An 18495-nucleotide genomic window follows, 5' to 3' on the forward strand; every position below is an offset into this window, starting at 1 on the left:
AGTAATGACAAGTGTAGCACAAAGACATAAAAGAGAGTCCCACGGACTGCAAGAAGATCCAACCTCTCCATTCTGAAGGAAATCAGCCCTGAGTGCTCACTGGAAGGACAGATCCTGAAGCTGAGGCTCCAAGACTTTGGCCACCTCATGAGAAAAGAAGACTCCCTGGAAAAGACCCTGATGTTGGGAAAGATGGAGGGCACAAGGAGAAGGGGACGACAGAGGACGAGATGGTTGGACAGTGTTCTCGAAGCTACCAGCATGAGTCTGACCAAACTGTGGGAGGCAGTGGAAGACAGGAGGGCCTGGCGTGCTCTGGTCCAGGGGGTCATGAAGAGTCGGACACGACTAAATGACTAAATAACAACAACAATATCAATGTTTTTGGATGATGCCACAGCCTTTGGCTAGTGCAATAAGGTTTATGATAATGATGAATAACACAGAAGCCTCACTCGCTCTCATTCCCAATCTCAGCTGCTCCAAAACACACACTCACAGGGTTTCAAAGGATGCTAGCTACTTCAATGGGTTGCAGATAAAAGCTTTCTTATAGGCAAGGATGTTCTAGTGGGATAATTCATTAAGCAGAGCATTTCTTTCACTGGGATTCTCATAATCAATGAACATACAAAATGCCATCACTATTCTTATTTTATTTTCACAGTGTTTCAGAAATGCTGTGGACTCACAATCCAAAAGGCCTTGCCATTTTACCTTTGCTCACACCTGGTGGCTCTTTCCTGGCACTGCTCAGCCACTGTAGGGCCCTGGTCCTGCTTAGCTGAAGGCAGCAAGGCTGGTCCCACCTTGGAAGGAGCTGGAGGGCGGCAGCAGCTGAGCCCACCCACCAAGGGATCAGGTCTCACATGGCTTCCCTGCCTCACTGTTTTGAGAAAGGTATCAAAAGATACTGGTTAGAACAGAAGAATGTCCTTTCTCCTTTCATTCAAGTCTGGCAGGGGTCCTGAGCAGCCCAATGTCAGTGCCCCATCACTTCCTTTCACCAAATAAAATATTCCAGACAACATTTAAAATTCACATCCCAAAGAATATTCTAATTCATTTGCTATTTTGTCAGCTGCGTGACCCTGGGGCAGGAGTTTCTAAAGACCTGCATGTGCTGTTAGCTGAAATTTCACTGTACTTGGAAAGACTGCAGTCATCTTTGATCTGCTGGTGTGTGTAGGACGTCAGGGGATGCACTTTCTGAGTGTGTGCAAAAGCAACAAATTAGCTGATAGAAAATGGAATCTGAAAAGTGGAAATTGGAACAGAGCATGTAAGGTTTTCATTATACAATTCTATTTGAATTTTTGCTCATTGCTATTCAGGGAAGGGCCACACACTATATGATTGGTAATAATAGGGTTTTATCTAATGAGGCTTTCTGACTTTGGAAGAAATGCTTTGAACAATTCACTCTGCTAATAAAGCATACAGTATATGTGCAATCTCCAGTTTGGCCCTTAAAAGTGTTTCATAGTGGAAGAGAAGAAGGAACATGTGAGGATATGGGAGGAGCCTAATTGCCCAATATTGTGCAAGGGCTTCAGAAGAAAATAAAACAACCCTTTGAACGAGAGCTTTAAATGTCAGAGTAAACCTACACTGGCTCAAAGAGTCAACTGATTTTCTTCTTCTGAAGCCCTTCTCTCTCATTAGTGGTGTTCATATGTGACACACAAAAACATGCAAGAGCAACCCCTCAAGCATCATGTGCTGCCTCTCCTCTGTTTTCACAGTTGGCACAGTCTGGACCATTCTAAAATCAAAAGACTTTCAGCAGCATTTCAAGACGCCCCTTTGGATGAAGAGGAGCTCCATAATCTAAGATATGAAGAGCTTGCATACTTCTTGTAATCCACCAAGTCTTAAAATCAGTTTGTGATCTTCTAGAACAAAATACGTCAGACACAAGACAAACATCTCATAGGATTTTAAAGTGAAAATGGTTTCAGGCAGATGCAAACCTTAATGTAAGTTTCTTCAGACATCAATTTTGCAAGAAAGGAATTTCAAACTCCCTTGTCTCTTGAGAGTCTAAAGCCTCATTCCTCACAACCTGATTATGAATGGCAGAATGACCTGTGCTTCTGCCTCTGATATAAGGTTTAAGGTTTTCTGGTATAACATTAAAAATTGGTCCTCAAGCTACTTGGTGCTGCTCATTTCTTGTTGATTTTAATTGTCTCTTTGTGGGAATGTTAGGGACGCGGGTGGCGCTGTGGGTTAAACCACAGAGCCTAGGACTTGCCGATCAGAAGGTCGGCGGTTTGAATCCCCGCGACAGGGTGAGCTCCCGTTGCTCGGTCCCCGCTCCTGCCAACCTAGCAGTTCGAAAGCACGTCAAAGTTCAAGTAGATAAATAGGTATCGCTCCGGCGGGAAGGTAAACAGCGTTTCCGTGCGCTGCTCTGGTTCGCCAGAAGTGGCTTAGACATGCTGGCCACATGACCCAGAAGCTGTACACCAGCTCCCTCGGCCAACAAAGTGAGATGAGCGCCGCAACCCCAGAGTCGGTCACGACTGGACTTAATGGTGAGGGGTCCCTTTACCCTTTACCTTGTGGGAATGTTAAGGATAGTAGGAAAGATATATTGAAAAAGTTTTATCCTCCCTTCACTCACGCTAGTAAGTGACGAAGCAGAGCAGATTCCCCTCAATATAGCTGGAAGCTAGTTTGCAGATTCATTTGAATCTCTTAATTAATATTTTTCTTGGTGTCCCCTTTCAATCCCTCTTAAAAGAATAAAGATCCAAGAGTCTTTCTGAGTAAAGTAACAAAATGTTTACTCACATTTCAGTTCACAATTTGATCCCTGAAAGGCAGGCTTTACTTGATAGCTACACAAAGAAACAGTTCATCTCATATGGAGATTGAGCCCACGGGCTGCTGGCTGAGAGCCAGCAGACAGCAACATTACATTTAGATAACAAAATGGCTGCAGGAGAGCAGAATGGCAGCAAAAGAACAGTAACAAGACAATAGAAAGACAAAAGCAAACTGGATGAGAGAAAATGGCTGCGTGACTCGGCCATTTTGTGGAGTCAGCCAGAGCCATGCCCATCTCCCAGGTCACATGCAGGGGGAGGATGCTCCAGACCAGTGGAAGAGGACGTTACACTGACTGGATGTCCCCCTGCCTGTGCCCACGCGAGGGAAATAAGGAACGCACCAATGGATTACATCTCACACTCTTTAAGTTATACTCTTGGTTTAATATCAATTAGTTTTACATTCTATACTTTCTCATATTTTGTATGCAGGCTCTACAATTCTATGATTCTAAGTTGCTAAGTGGTCCAGAAGGAAAGGCCACTGAGAGGTCCAGCAGAACCAACAGGAACAAGCTGTTTGTTACTTCAGTTCCACCATGTGGTCAGAGTCTGTCAGGGACTGGCAGGGCTCTGATGTGTGGGTGGCAGAGGCAAGGGCACCAGCAATTTATTGGGTTTGGTGCCACCTGCGAGGCTGTGCCAGGGCAAGGGGGAGAGGAAGGGTCTGAGCAGTCAGAGGCAGAATAGGGGGGCACAGTATGTGTCGGAAGCAGAGAACAAGGCTGTTCAGGTGAGGGGCGGCTGTCTCCTAGAACCAGGAGGGGCTTGAAGAGGGAAGAGGAGTGATGACTTCCAGGCAGAAGTATCGGGTTGGGTGCATGCACTCCGTCAGACGAGGGTACATCAGCTGGGGAGAATGGTGTGGTCCCACTGTTGCTTCAGTTGCTCCACAGGGACAAACCTGGAAAAGGGAAGGCCAGCTAAGTGGGCACTGGAAGCATTTGCGTGTGTGGATCCAGGACACCTTGGGACCTGTTGTGTTTGTCAGCAAAGAATTAACTATTGGCTATTTGCCTTCATTGGCTGGGTGGGCGCAGGACAGAGTCAGAAAGAGCATCTCCTCCAAGTGTCCCTGTTTTCCAGGGACAGTTCCAGAACTATGAAAGCCACCCTGGCTTCCGACTGGATTCCGGAATGTCCATATTTCCCCCGCCAGCACTGCCAGCGCTGCCAAGCTCAGCAGGGAGGACGAGCCAGCGCTTGTCCTGAGCGGTGGCAGCAGTGGCAGTGATGGCTGTGAGGGACCCCCTGGCCTCCCCATGGCTGCCGCTGCCAGCCTCCTCCCTGGGGCTGCTGGAGAGCCGAGGAGGAGGAGGAGAGGCTGGGGCTGCTGAGGGCCAGGCCCATTGAGGCAGGAAGAAAGAGGGCAAGGAGTCTTGATTGTAAAAAATAATGGTTTGCGTTTCCATGTCTAATTTTGCCTCTTTCTAAAATTAATTTATTGGGGGGTGTGTGTTTTGATAAATATACCAAAGAATAAATAACATTTAACCACCCATAAGTATGGATCGAATGGCAGCCTTAGCTACTTCACAAGATTAGAACTATTTCATTTCTTTGCCAATATTAAAGGGAGATGGGAAAAGATTTCTCTCAATATTTTATTGTGTTGCTCTCATATATTATCTACACATAATAAATTCCTGCACTCTGCTAGGAGGGTCAAAAACAGCCCAAAAATTGCAGTTGCTTGCAAAAGCCTAAACCAGCTACTTGAAACTGCTGATGCTAGCTACAGGTCAGAAGGTCGCTTCCTGCCTAGCCAGAAACTGCTGTTAACCGAAAAACCACTAGCAAGATGTTTCCTGCTTTACTTCTGCTTAGTAATGCCCAGCCAGAAACTGCTGTTAACCGAAAAACCACTAGCAAGATGTTTCCTGCTTTACTTCTGCTTTTAAGAAGAGATACGAAGGGAAAGCTTAGCTAGCAAAAGAAGACACGTGTACAAGGAGGTGGGAGGGAGTGCTTGGCTTAGCAGAAAGACAGGAATGTCTAGCAAGCAATAAAAATGTGTTTAGCAAGCAAGTCTGCGGGTATAAGAAAGTCTGCTGAAATGTCTTGCTTTACAGCCAGTACATTTTTAGGAACTATCGAGTTGGCTGTCTCTGAGTACAGACCTCGACTCTGTGCTCAGATCTCAATAAACTCTTTTTCTCCAAAGAAGATATTGCTTTCCTGGTACTTTTGTTCCCTCCGAGGTCCAGGGGATGGCGTGGCTAATGGATCCCTAGGTAAATAAGGCTTCATCTCTCTGGGGGCTCGCTCGGGATTTGCCCCCTCTCCAAATACGGACCGGAGGGCCAGGCTCAACCAAGGTGAACAGCTCCGATCGGCGTTCGCATTTCCAGTGCACACCCTGCCAGTTTGTAGGGGGAAATTGCCACACCGTCCTGGAGTGGAGACATCTGGTTGAGGGAGAATAAGAGGACAGAACGGCGCCGAGGGGACAGGTCCGCAGCGGAAAAGGTAAGCCCGAAGGAAAGGGCTAGGGGCCCGAGGGAAAGGGCTAGGGGCCCGAGGGAAAGGGCCAGAGGCCTGATCAGCCTCACCTGGTAGTTGGCAGTAGCGTGCCCGGCAGTAAGAATGCCACCAGGAAAGGAATTGGTAAAGGTTTGGGAAAGGGAATGGGGAAGAGGGAATTAAGTGTTTTGTTGTGTGTCAGATACTCCAGTGGATGAATTGTTGAATGAGGGCTAAGGCTTAGTGTCCCCTTGGCCGAGCGATTGTAGGGTTGTGCATTTTCTGACAAACTGTAGCATGTGGAGTGTGAGAGAATTTTGAAACCCAGTTAGGAGCGGTAGTATCTGAAAAAAAATAGGGTCTGGAGCAAGCCAATGTATTCCTCTGGAATGCTTTTTAAATAACTGGAAAACAGCCACGAAGAGTGATGATTCAAATTGAAAAACAGAGACTCAAAACTTTATGTGAGGTGGACTTGCCAACCCAGGGAACTGCGTGGCTTTGATTTGCAATTAATCAACCCCCTGTGGCAAATCAACCCCCTGTGGCAAAATATATTAAATGTCCACCCAGACCAGATCCCCTATATCTTTACATGGAAGACCAATGTAAAAAAGAATCTACCATGGCTAAAGTCTTGCTGTGACAGCAACACACAGAACAGGATTTGTACAGTGAAGCCTCTGGTGTTAGAAGACCCAGAAGATGAGGAGGGGGAGTGATTAAGCCACCACCTTACACTCCACCAACAGCCCCTCCAACCCCCCCCCAGGCCAAGATCAAGAAGCACAGGGAAGTGCTGGCGTAGGGGGAGGAGGACCTGCGAAGGAGGATAGTGAGACGGAAGAAGAGGAAGAATTTAGGAAGACACTAGATGATATGAATCAAGGAAAGAAAATGTGGACAAAAAGACAGAAAAAGAGACTAAAGGAGTTTGCAAAGCCATTTGAGGGAGAAGTTGGATGTAAGCCCCTTGTTAGTTGAGGCAGCAGAATGCTGCACCCCTGAAAAGAGGAAGAGATGGCAACGTAAGTGGGGACAGGCGGCGAAGAGAGTTATGTCTCACAGACAGTATGAGAAAACCAGGAAGGATCAGGCAGCTGGAGAAATGCCCCTTCAGAGGGTTTATGATCCACCAGCCCCTGTCCCAGCTGGACAAACGAAAGCACCACAGACAGCATATACCCTTTTCAAGTGCAGATGTTTGTAATTGAAGAAATCAGAACCCCTCTTTTGAGGAGAATCCAGCAAAGATTGTAAAATTGTTTGAAGGGATTTTTTTAAACCTATAATCCCACTTATGATGATGAACAATATCCCCTGGACTCACTACTAATTACAGAAGCATTGCTTGGCCCCTGCATGAGTCAACTAGGGAATAGAGAAGGATCCTTTTATATGGGGCAGGAAACAGCAGCAGGCTATTCAGGATCTCAAAGTGACATTACAACAAGCCCCAGTGCTTGGCATCCAAACCCCAAGAAGCCCTTTTACCCTGTTCATAGATGAAGACCAGGGGGTAGCCAAGGGAGCCTCATGCCAGAAACTGAAAAATTGGCAGCAACCCGTCGAATACTTGTCAGAGAAGCTAACCCCAACAGAACAGAGATTGCCCCCCCCCCGTATGAGAGTGATTGTGGCAGTGGCCACCCTACTCACAAAGGCAGATAAATTCACGTTTGGACAGGACACCAGCTGTGTAACTCCAAGAGGAAGTGCCAGATGCTGTTATTACATTCACGCCTGAAGTTTCAGGTTACCACAGCCCTTAACCTAGCTACCTTATTACAGGTAGGAGAAGGTGAACAAGGGAGCTGCCCACTCAGTCTTACCTGTGCCTGTAACAAAACCCACAAACCAAGTGGTTAATATAATTGGAGCCACAGGTAAATCACAAAAGGCCCCGTTTTTGCAGTCTGTTACCTGCTGCCTAGACAAATTTTTGTATATACCAGAATGTCCCATTTCTTATTGGGCTGAGACTTGTTAACAAAATTACAAGCCCAGATTTCCTTCCAACCAATGGGGGAAGTAATGATGACAACTGGACCAGCAGGAGAGTTTTCTTTAGAAATGCCCCTGAGAGACCATTGATGCTTGATGATGGTAAAAGAAGAGGAGGGAATCCTCCCTGTTAGCCTGCTTCATGATGTTGACCCTGGACTATGGGCGGAAGATAAAAACCAATACCCCATCCCACGACAGGCAGCTGAAGGAGTGTGGGTGCATTTGAAGCGATTGCTTCAACATGGAATTTTGAAACAATGCCAATCACAGTGAAACACCCCACTGTTGCCAGTGAAGAAGGAAGATGGTGGGTACTGCATATAGGCCCCAAAAGTTCTGGAAAATAGGAAAGGAAGAACAGGACTTTGAAAAAACCATTGACCCAAGAAACAGGGTATAATTGGGTGTTCATGTTGCCCTTGGCTTTGCTTAGAGTCTGTAGCCTCCCATTGAAACGTATTCACTTGTCACCCTTTTGAAGTGATGTTTGGGAGACCGGTTCCTTATGTATGCATGCTTTCACCTATCCCTGCTCAAGATGTGGAATTGAACAATTATGTACAGTCTCTCTCTCGAGATTTTCTCTCTCAACCCAGGCCCGAACTCCTTGCGTGACCAGTTTGAGCCAGGTGACGAGGTGTGGATAAGACTGGTCCCAGGCACCACTGCAACCGTGCTGGAAGGGCCCATCCGCTCTCCACACCCACAGCTGTGAAGATCGCTGGCACCACCCCTTGGGTCCACCACATTCAAGTGGAAAAAGCTGCTTCAGATTGGACTGTGTCTCAGCATCCTGAAGATCCCCTCCAGTGACGACCGCCTTGCTGATATCTCTACGCACGCTGAATAATTGGATGGGAGGGGCGCCCGCAGGCAGCGCCCCCAACGTAGACATTTGTTCTCCAGCCAATTTAGAGGCACCACCAGAACTTTTGATATTGGTACCAGTACTTACTCCAGACGATGTGGAACCACGCTACACCCTTGATGAACAGCAGTGGACCAGCCAAGAAGGAGCAACGCTCCAGGAAGGACCAGACAGCCGTGTTTTTGTGCCCCAACGTCTGGCCAGCACAATTGTAAAGAATTACCACGAGTCCACCCATTTGGGAGGCCCAGCTGCTAAAGCACATCTTGGGAGAATATTCTACCTCAACTAACTGCTGCTATATCTAACTGCTGCTATATCCCAAAATGTGCCCTGTGCGCCAACCAAGAGACTGAGAACTATCACCCTTTGAACTTCTATATGGCAGGCCAACCCCTTTCGTCCGAGACATCCCCGCCAGTTTGGGGCAGATGGGAGATCACATCACCCAAGAACAAGTGCAATCCCTGTGTTTGTTGTGTGTGTTTGCTTTCTTTCCAGGTATTCCCTCGAGCGTACACCTGCAGTCCCGCGGCAGTCTCGCTGAGCCGGTTCACCAGTTCCTCTGAGTGACAGCGTCTGGCGACCCCCTCATCCCCAACTGCAGTGAAAGTAGTCGAGGTGATCCCCTGGGTACATCACACGCATCTGAAGAAGGGTATCTGGACTTGCAAGAGAAATCCTGCTGACCCTCTGAAGTTGATCATCACCTTGTGTCTGACGCTACCAGGAAAAAGCGTTAGGCCACGGGCAACGCGATCCTGCGACTAATCATCACAAGGACAGTTACAAAGACTTTCTCTTTTCTCTCTTATTTTCTTTATTGACTTGCTCTATGTCTTATTGCCCTGACCCTACCGAACCATACCAACCCTATTGGCCTGCTGGCCTCTGCTACGACTGGTTCGTCTTGCCGGTGGTAAGAGATGGCGTGCTCCTTGGCTATTGGAAACTGGGGTTTGATGAGATTACCGTATTGAGACACCCCACTACCCCGTTGTGGCTCCTCTCCCACACCACTGACCAGCACGCGTGGACAGTGCTCTTACGGGAAGCTGCAGAGACGATCGAAATCTATCTAGTTCTGGACCGCTCTTGCTGTTGTGGGAGGGTAGTCAACTGTTATCTGGAAGGTAGAGCACTGTACCAACCTCATTTGATAGACCAGGTCCTACTCTTAACCCAGGTCATAGATGGGACAGAACCTATCTTAATGCAAGTATTGCAGGGGTGGGAGCCTTAGCCAGGTGTGCATTGAAATTACTAAACAAGTGCCAGTAAGAATTGCCACCCCAGGATTTCAGCTTCCATATGCTCTGGTCACTAGGGAGGCAGCACGAGAGTTCAATCCACCCAACAGGGCTAATAGAAAAATTGGCCCACATAGTGGGAGCATCAGCTCACCGGTGGGCTCTCATCCTTGAGGCTCAACAGGTAGTCGGGCACAAATATCAGTGGGCTCTTCAACAATGAGCACACCCCCTGAATATTGGTGGGAGGAACCATAGAGATATTGGGTTTGGTGGGTAGGAGTAATATGTACCACCCTTGTCATATGGATGCTCTCGTATTTTTGTTGGCATGAACGGTATCGTATTTGTGGGAAGAATAGGCCCAATAATGCTTCTATTGCTTTTCTGCTTCTGTATACCCTGCTTAATGCAATGCCTGCAACATATGATGGGAAAGATGATGTCTCGCATGATGGGACCTCGCGTGATTGCTGTAATGAGAGAATATAGACCCCTACCCCAGAACGAATCTAAGTAATAGATTGTTCAAAAGAAGAGGACGGAGTAAAGGGAGATGGGAAAAGATTTCTCTCAATATTTTATTGTGTTGCTCTCATATATTATCTACACATAATAAATTCCTGCACTCTGCTAGGAGGGTCAAAAACAGCCCAAAAATTGCAGTTGCTTGCAAAAGCCTAAACCAGCTACTTGAAACTGCTGATGCTAGCTACAGGTCAGAAGGTCGCTTCCTGCCTAGCCAGAAACTGCTGTTAACCGAAAAACCACTAGCAAGATGTTTCCTGCTTTACTTCTGCTTAGTAATGCCCAGCCAGAAACTGCTGTTAACCGAAAAACCACTAGCAAGATGTTTCCTGCTTTACTTCTGCTTTTAAGAAGAGATACGAAGGGAAAGCTTAGCTAGCAAAAGAAGACACGTGTACAAGGAGGTGGGAGGGAGTGCTTGGCTTAGCAGAAAGACAGGAATGTCTAGCAAGCAATAAAAATGTGTTTAGCAAGCAAGTCTGCGGGTATAAGAAAGTCTGCTGAAATGTCTTGCTTTACAGCCAGTACATTTTTAGGAACTATCGAGTTGGCTGTCTCTGAGTACAGACCTCGACTCTGTGCTCAGATCTCAATAAACTCTTTTTCTCCAAAGAAGATATTGCTTTCCTGGTACTTTTGTTCCCTCCGAGGTCCAGGGGATGGCGTGGCTAATGGATCCCTAGGTAAATAAGGCTTCAATATATAAATAGATTTGAAAGCATTCATAGAAGGACCGTGGATTAAAAGTGAATGACATTCCAAAGTTGGAGCAGCAGTGGCTTACCCTCTTACAGCAGCTGTTTCTGGTGAAAAATCTGTTGAGTTAGTTCTGTATTGCTGTTTTGCTGTATGGCAGCCGTGTGCCCGTTCTCAAGAAAGCATGTCTTCATTTTGTAGTTATCTACATTCAAATTGCACTACATTGTTGGTGGGAAAATATCAAATGTGTGGAAAATCTGAAGAGAGATTTTGCTTAATCAAGCTTCAGTTCAGCAGTTAAAAAACAAGTATGTTAGGGCACTAACAAACTGCCTGGTCTTGTACCTTTTGCAAAATATTTCACGGAGCTGTAACAGAGAGAGGAAACAGAAGGGAGCGATGATATTTCACTTGGTCTCAGGCTGCATCTTAACTCTGCAGGCCTTAAGAAAGGTATGGACTTCCTTTCCACAAACACAAGCCCAAAGCCTCTTCTACATTTTCAGGCGGATTTTATTTAACAAAATTTATACACTGCTACTAGGAGATACTACACTACTAAAATACTAATAAAAACCAAGATTAAAATTAATGTACATAATGCATTTAAAAAATCAAAAAGGTAAAATAAAATCAGTAATTTTAAGACTTAAACTTGCTCAATCTGCTCATCAATATTATATGTTAACATTAAATGCCTGGATATGCTTGTCGAACAAAAAAAAAAGTTCCGGGGAACAAGTTAAGGTGGTGGTGTGGGTGTGTTTGATCATTTTTATTTAGTTTTAACTACCTGCAGGCCTATGGCCAGGTGAACTTTAAAATATTAGGAGGCTGCCTTACAGACCCTCCCATATTACAGGATTACCCAGTGTCCTATTTTCCAGGGACAGTCCCAGATTTACAGAAGCCATCCTGGTTTCTGATCTGATCCCAGAATGTCCCACTTTTTCTTAGGAAGTCCCTGTTTTCATTGGAACAATATTCGAAGATATGGTATAGGGCTGCAATATGTCCGGATTTTCCTGGACATTACTGAGATTTCAAAGGCGGAATTGATGCCTGGGAGGAATTTCCAAAAGGCACTACTTTGTTCTGGATCTCAGGCAAGTTAATCAGAAAAAATATAGCTCAACAACTTTTGGGGTGTCCTGGTTTTTACTTTTTGAAATCTTTTTTCTTCTTCTTTGGCGATCACTCGTAGCCGAGTAAGATTGTCTTCCATAAACACAGTTTTAACAGTGAGTCCGTAAGTGACTGTGGAGGCCAGTTCTGGATCCACACATCCTTCTACAGTGGGGACATTAGTTTCCGGGCAGGAGTTGATCACAGTGTGGATTTGCCAAGCGTGCCTTCCTTAGCACGTTTCTCCCTTGCGCCCTGAGTTTGAACATCTTCAAAGCCCATGACACCTTTGGTAAAGGCTGTTCTCCAACTGGAGTGCTCACAGGCCAGTGTTTCCCAGTTGTCAGTGTTTATACTACATTTTTAAAGATTTGCCTTGAGAGAGTCTTTGAACCTCTGTTGATGACCACCAGCATTACGCTTTCCATTTTTAAGTTCGGAATAGAGCAGTTGCTTTGGCAGACGATCATCCAGCATCTGCACAACATGACCAGTCCAACAAAGTTGATGTTGAAGAATCATTGCTTCAACACTGGTGATCTTTGCTTCTTCCAGTACACTGATATTAGTTTGCCTGTCTTCCCAAGTGATGTGTAAAATTTTTCAGAGACACTGTTGATGGAATCTTTCGAGGAGTTGGAGACGGCGTTTATAAGTGGTCCATGTTTCACAAGCATATAGTAAGGTTGGTAGTACAATAGATTTGTAAACAAGCATTTTGGTTTCCCTGCGAATGTCCCGGTCCTCAAACACTCTGCACTTCAATTGGGAGAAAGCCGCACTCACAGAGCTTAGGCAATGCTGAATTTCGGCATCAGTGTTGGCCCTTGTGGAAAGATAACTGCCTAGGTAGGAGAAGTGATCGACATTTTCCAATGTTACACCACTGAGTTGGATTTGTGGCGCTGCAGAGGGGTTATTTTGTACTTGCTGGTGCAGCACTTTGGTTTTTTGTATGTTGAGTGATAGGCCAAGCTTTTTGTAAGTATTCAAAGATAATATGCAAAGACAGTATGGTAGGACGTCCCTATTTTCATCAGAGAAGTGTATAGCCTTATACCAACTAAGTCCATTGGTCCATCTAGCTCAGTATTGTTTAGAGTGACTGGCATCAGCTCTGCAGGGTTTCAGACATGAGTCTCTCTTGGCTTTAGCCAGAGGGCTGAGCCTGGGGGTCTTCTGGGACCCCCCATGCAAGTCCTGGAATATGGCCAACTAATAATAATAATATAATAATAATAATTTATTATTTATACCCCGCCCATCTGGCTGGGCCTCCCCAGCCACTCTGGGCGGCTTCCATAAAAACCAAAAATACAATAAAATATCACACGTTAAAAACTTCCCTGAACAGGGCTGCCTTAAGATGTCTCCTGAATGTCAGATAGTTGTTTATCACTTTGACATCTGCTGGAAGGGCGTTCCACAGGGCGGGCGCCACTACCGAGAAGGCCCTCTGCCTGGTTCCCTGTAGCTTTGCTTCTCGTAATGAGGGAACCGCCAGAAGGCCCTCGGCGCTGGACCTCAGCGTCCGGGCAGAATGATGGGGGTGGAGACGCTCCTTCAGGTATACTGGACCGAGGCCGTTTAGGGCTTTAAAGGTCAGCACCAACACTTTGAATTGTGCTCGGAAACGTACTGGGAGCCAATGCAGGTCTTTCAAGACCGGTGTTACATGGTCTCGGCGGCCGCTCCCAGTCACCAGTCTAGCTGCCGCATTCTGGATTAGTTGTAGTTTCCGAGTCACCTTCAAAGGTAGCCCCACGTAGAGTGCATTGCAGTAGTCCAAGCGGGAGATAACCAGAGCATGCACCACTCTGGCGAGACAGTCCGCAGGCAGATAGGGTCTCAGCCTACGTACCAGATGGAGCTGGTAAACAGCTGCCCTGGACACAGATTTGACCTGCGCCTCCATGGACAGCTGTGAGTCCAAAATGACTCCCAGGCTGCGCACCTGGTCCTTCAGGGGCACAGTTACCCCATTCAGGACCAGGGAATCCTCCACACCTGCCCGCCTCCTGTCCCCCAAAAACAGTACTTCTGTCTTGTCAGGATTCAACCTCAATCTGTTAGCCGCCATCCATCCTCCAACCGCCTCCAGACACTCACACAGGACCTTCACCGCCTTCACTGGTTCTGATTTAAAAGAGAGGTAGAGCTGGGTATCATCCGCATACTGATGAACACCCAGCCCAAACCTCCTGATGATCTCTCCCAGCGGCCGCATGTAGATGTTGAAAAGCATGGGGGAGAGGACAGAGCCCTGAGGCACCCCACAAGTGAGAGCCCAGGGGTCTGAACACTCATCCCCCACCACCACTTTCTGAACACGGCCCAGGAGGAAGGAGCGGAACCACTGTATGACAGTGCCCCCAGCTCCCAGCCCCTCAAGACGGTCCAGAAGGATGCTATGGTCGATGGTATCGAACGCCGCTGAGAGATCCAGCAGAACTAGGAAACAGCTCTCACCTTTGTCCCTAGCCCGCCGGAGATCATCAACCAGTGCGACCAAGGCAGTTTCAGTCCCATGATGAGGCCTGATGAGGCCTGAAACATGTTGCTGGTGGGAAGCAGGAACAAGAGAAACAGTGTGATGAATTTTACATTTTGCTTTAAAATACCCAGCAGAGTCTTTACACACAAAAATGTATATTTTACATCACTTTTTATAATTTCTTAAATCTTCTTTAAAGCAGCCAGCCCAAGCATCAGACATCAACACTGATCCATTTAAGCTTAGAATAAAAGGAGAGCTTTTCTGAGCACATGGGATACAGATTGCAGAACTGATTATAGTTTGGGATGTGTGTGTGTGTGTGTGTGTGTGTGTGTGTGTGTGTGTGTTTTCTTTCTGCTGATGCCTTTTGCAATAGTTGCATCTGTATTTGAGCTCACTGCTCTGCATAGGCACTGCCAAGCTTTGAAGATCTTCAAAGTACTGCAGGGCTGAATGCCAAGCCCTGGCTTTTCTGCAGAATGTCACTGTAATTAGATAAATAATATCTGAGATGCGGGGGTGGGGTGGGGATCTGAGTGGGGAAGGAGCCGGAATGGAAGCTTTCCTTTGTGGGAGGAAGTGATTGTACATATTTACCATTGAGCTGAGTCAGTCCGGCCCTGCCCTTAAAAGGAGGTTTCATGTCATGTCTGAAAGGCTTATGCACTAATAAATTAACCTCCCAGGATGGGCAGAGCTGCGTGTGCGTTCCAGGATTCCATGCAACTAGGGACAGGAGTGGAGAATGTAGACCAGGCACCCAATCCAGCATCTTTAGTCTCTCTGACGGCATGGGCAGCAATGCCAGGAGAAAAATCAGAAGTCTGTGGGTGGCCAACCAGAATTTCCAGTATGTGAGGATGGGCAGGAATTCAGGGTCCTTTGGTTGATTTTGAGGCAGTGGCGTAGCATGGGGGGTGCAGGGGGGGGCCGGCCGCACCGGGCGCAACATCTGGGGGTTAGGGGGCGGAAATCCACGGGTTAGGGGGCGCAAATCCACGGGTTAGGGGGCGCAAATTACTTGCCTTGCCCCGGGTGCTGACAACCCATGCTACGCCACTGTTCTGAGGAAATGTGGAAGATATTTGTAGAATTTGTACTGTTAAAACAGAAAAGGGTTAAACCATCGCAAGAGGAGTTGAAATTTTGAGAGATTGGATAGTTACGATGGATAGTGGTCTCGGGGCGGGGTGCACATTTATATTTTTATTTCTACTTGTGTTATTATTACTTTGTTTAAAATAATAATAAAAAACATAGAATAAAAAGAGTCAAGTCCAGTACAGACTCCCAGTGGGGGGAGAGGGTTAAGCAGGTAATTTCCTCTGCCTCCCAGAGTTCCTTAACTTTGATTTTTATTTTTATTTAAAAAGATCAGTAGGTGTAGATACAGTGGTACCTCAGGTTAGGAACTTAATTCATTCCAGAGGTTCATTCTTAACCTGAAACAGTTCTTAACCTGAGGCATGCCTTCGCTAATGGGGCTCCTGCTGCCGCTGCCGTGCGATTTCCGTTCTTATCCTAGGGCAAAGTTCTTAACCTGGAGCAACCACTTCCTGGTTAGCGGAGTCTGTAACCCAAAGTGTCTGTAACCCGAGGTACCACTGTACTTTCTTATACTTCCTAATTTTCATTGAAATACTCTGGTGTCCCTTTCTGGCTCGTCTCCATATTTCTTTTTTGTGTGACTGATGCAGTTTGGAGGGAAGTGGTGCTATTAGTCGCATGTCTTCTCTGTGACACGTGTGTTAATGCAATTCTAACAGCATTTCCCTTCCCCCTTTTCTAGGCACAACCGTGTCCTACTGTTGAATTGTGACCTTAGGAAAGAAAGGAGGAACCAGAGAACACAACACTGGGATGCATCCAACAGTAATATATTTTTCTTTCTTTTCCCCTAGACTGTCCACTTCTGGAGACTGGAGTGGAGCTGAAATGCATCCACGTTTGTAGCTTGTGAAACCTTAACAACCTCAAGAGAACTGGTCTAAAGGAACCACTTGATTTCGCCTCCCCTTGAGCTCCTGCAGAGCATTTAGAGAGACCAGAAACGCAGCACCAAAGCTAATGGGTTTGAAATGTTGCAACATCTCTCCCCAAGAGACAAAACTAAAACACAAAGAGGCTATTCAACTTTGTGTTTACTTGCTGGAGCTTTTGTGTGTGTGTGTGTGTGTGTGTGTGTGTGTGTGTGTGTGTGAGAGAGAGAGAGAGAGAGAGAGACCATGTGTGTTTTACATTTTTTTAAAAAAAAATCAGGAACACATTAATGAGGAATCCATTGATTTGGATTTCAAATTATCTCTGTATTTTTGTGTGAATAGTTTAATTAAAATCATGTTGTATAAAGTAATGTCAAAAACTGGACCAAGGCTCTTTAGAAAAGCAAACTTCCTAAATTCTGCACATTTCTTTTTCATCAAGGAAGCCTGGAATACACCTTTTTTCTCTTTTTGCATCCAGCGCCGCCTTCCTTATTGTTTTGCTTTAACCGGCCTCTTCCTTATTGTTTATTGTTTGTTTTATTTATTGAGAAATCTTTAAACAAAAGACTGCAAAGGACCTGGTTTGTGTATAATGCTTCTCCAGCTCAAAAAAATTAAAAGAAAATGATGCAGTTAATAGCAAGACATTTGATTTATTTGTGAGTTTCACAATCTTAACAAAAAAATAGACAGAAAACATACCCAGTTTTAAAAGGAATCAGTATGCTTTACCAAATTATGTGTACTCTTTATTTATTTGGGACTTTTTGTACAACATGTTAACAGGTATACTAAGAGCACAAAACAGACAAAACTAAGCAATTCCACGTCCCAGGTTAGGTTAGCCACTTGAAAGTAGTTTGTTTCCTTAAACCTACCTTTTCCAGTGTTCCTCATTACTGTTTGCAGCCCCTGCCAGCCCATAGTGCAGCTTCAGTGGCCATTTCGTCTGTGTTTTAATCCTCAACAAGTGATCCCAGTCAGTTGGGAATCTTGGATGTAATGACATCAACTGTGTTATGTGGCCATCCAGAACTGGCTGCTTATGGATGCTGATAAGGACAGGTAAAGACCATTTAGCATCAAGCTGTGCTTCCTGTCCAGGTCATTTGTGCCATCCCAGCTGTTACGGCTAAAAATCTGGGTGCGGGGTTACTCTGCCACCCAGCTCGTCGGACTAGGTCCGCGGGTCCCTGCGGAAGAAAATGAGCTCAGCCAGACGCAGGAGCAAACTACAGAAGATCCAAGTTTATTGCGCAACAGGTTCAAGGCGAGATTGAACCGCGAAAAAGGGGTGACATGAACTTTTGAAATTTCCCTCCATATCCCAGAATACAGTGCAAAATACATCCCAGTTACATCATGAATACATTAAGAGGTTGGGTTACACAGATTAACATATGGAGGAGGGAGGGGGGAATATGCAGAGAGCTGGAGAGAGGAGGGGGGGAATATGCAGAGAGCTGGAGATATGCGCAGATAAGCACATCCTGAGAAGACAATGGTCCATGTTTGCATAGTCTGTCACCTGGCATCGCCCGGAGGAAGGGCTTGGCAGATGGAAACAAATGGATATATTGTAGCGAAGAAGAAGGTGAAGAAGACATGCCCCCCCCTTCCGTATCAGTCCCCCATTCGGAGATAGATTTGCATTAAAGTTCTGTAAGAACTTGCAAATCTTTTCTCCGCACCCTAAATCTCGGTGAATGTAGGGGTTCCCTGTAAGTGGAAATGGAAAAGGAGGTGGGTTGAGCAGGGCAGGAAAAGAGGGAGCAACACGGACGAATACAATGTACGCGCGTGTTATATAGATATGCGCTAAATAATACCAGATGTGTGGCTTAATGCAAACCTGAAAGGGACTTGCAAGGCATGCCTCTTACGGTCATTTGCAAGTATAGCAGTGCAGGTAGCTGCATATAGGGTATTATATAAAAGAACACCTCTTGTATTTTGTTGCTTTTTCCTTTTTTTGATGGGGTGTCTGGGATAGAGAAGGGGAAAGAGAGGGGTTGATTAGGATTTGGGTAACTTGTACAGGGGGCTATTTAAGGTTTTCCTTTCCCTTGTTGCTTGGCAACTTCCTAGTGGTTTTAGTGAGCTCTAACTATCCGGTTTCCTTTTCTATTTCCTTATTTCCTTATTTCCTTATTTCCTTATAACCTGGGGTCTCTTTCCACTCTGCCGGTCCTGCCCAATTCCTCATGGGCTATCCCTCCTGGCAACCTCCTACCTA

General features: G+C 46.0%; 1 protein-coding gene across 1 annotated transcript in view; it reads left to right on the top strand.

The window, feature by feature from the left end:
* Nucleotides 1–16896, top strand: part of TWIST2 (twist family bHLH transcription factor 2) — a 30193-nt gene extending 13297 nt beyond the window's left edge. Inside the window, exon 2 of the mRNA XM_081184026.1 lies at nt 16176–16896. The gene's annotated coding sequence lies outside the window, so the exon portion shown is untranslated. The remainder of the gene's footprint in view (nt 1–16175) is intronic.
* The last annotated feature ends 1599 nt before the right edge of the window (nt 16897–18495 follow it).

This window comes from Podarcis bocagei (genome assembly GCF_964188305.1).
Source record: "Podarcis bocagei genome assembly, chromosome: 1".
NCBI classification, from domain to species: Eukaryota; Metazoa; Chordata; class Lepidosauria; order Squamata; family Lacertidae; genus Podarcis; species Podarcis bocagei.